At 33.3% G+C, this 1402-nt stretch overlaps 1 pseudogene; it reads right to left on the reverse strand.

Moving 5' to 3' along the window:
* Positions 1 to 794: 794 nt before the first annotated feature.
* On the reverse strand, positions 795 to 1107 carry LOC125935180 (10 kDa heat shock protein, mitochondrial-like; annotated as a pseudogene).
* Between the last annotated feature and the right edge of the window lie 295 nt (positions 1108 to 1402).

The following is a 1402-nucleotide window of genomic DNA, read 5'->3' on the forward strand; positions in this document are numbered from 1 at the left end:
ATATCCTGATTATGACTGTAGGAAAAACTATGGAAATGTTGAAAAAAGATACTCACTATCAAGGCGCCTGGCTGATTCAAATGGTGCGGCGTATGACTCTTGACCTCACAGTCGTTAAGTTTAAGCCTCACATTGGGCATGGAGCCTACTTAAAAATAGAAAATAAAAGATACTTACTATTTTTTCTTTTTTCTTTTTCTTTAACTTTTATTTAGTTTTGAGAGAGAGAGAGAGAGAGAGAGATTACTAAAAAATGAATTAAAAATTACAATGTATAATTACCAACTCATGTTATCTTTTCATATATAATTATATACAAAGCAATCTTGGATAATACACATATTAAGCAGTTAATCTAGAAGTTATTTCACTGTATCTTCTTTCCTAAATCACATACTTACAAGTGTTTTTTAATACTTTTTCATTTTTATCCATCAAAACATTTTGAAATTGACAAATGAAACATTTGTCGATTAATTTAAAATTTATTTCAGATAATTTTACCATCTTAACAGCATAGTGCACAATCTGAAATCTTAAAATCTGAGTTGTTTTAATCCAATCTAAGATTGAAGTAACTATTGTGCTTCTCAAATATGAATCTTTTCATTTCAGAAAAGGATAAAATATCACAGAAAACAAAAATCTGAAGCTTCTTATTGACTTATGGGGGGGGGAGATACCATTAGTTTATTATAAAAGAGAGACATGCAAATTGTCTACATGATGAATAATTTCACAGCTTCAGTGGAATGGGCAGCTTTCACGTGATGCCAGTTCAGTAATGGTTTATTTCAGTCCACATACTTTCTGAGAATGTCACTGTCTCTACATAAGAAATAATCCTTGTCAACCAGAACTACTTTGGTGTCTCCACATTCTGGGAGAAGAACTTTATCTATTTTCAACTTTCATGCTAACTGGTTGAAGTTCTCCACCCTTTCCTTTAGAGCCCAATCCAACAGCTAATTGCTAGTGCTTGCAATAGTTTTCCTTAAGATTTTTCTGGAAGCATGATGCCTCCTTTGGTTACTGTTAAGCTGCACTCTTTACAACTAAAACTCAGTCAAGGAGGGGAAGAAACTTTTTAAAGGCCTGTCCTGCCATAACTCTGGCCACCACAGTTCATACTCTGCTCTCAAGCTGCTGCAGCCACAGGAAGACCTGCAGTTTCACCCTTGAACCATGTGAACTTGAAGCTTTTTAATACAGAATGAAATTAGGCACCATAAATTGGACTTTTGAAGACCATTTTAGAAATTACAGATAGCAAATTAAAGGCAAGTCAATTTACCCTCAAAGCGGTAAATGCAAGTATTGTTAATGAAAATATAGATATCAGCCAACACTAAATAAGATGGAGTTATATATAAATGACACACAGATAGTATGCAAAATAGTA

The sequence above is a fragment of the Panthera uncia genome, assembly GCF_023721935.1.
Source record: "Panthera uncia isolate 11264 chromosome A1 unlocalized genomic scaffold, Puncia_PCG_1.0 HiC_scaffold_17, whole genome shotgun sequence".
In the NCBI taxonomy this organism is placed as follows: Eukaryota; Metazoa; Chordata; class Mammalia; order Carnivora; family Felidae; genus Panthera; species Panthera uncia.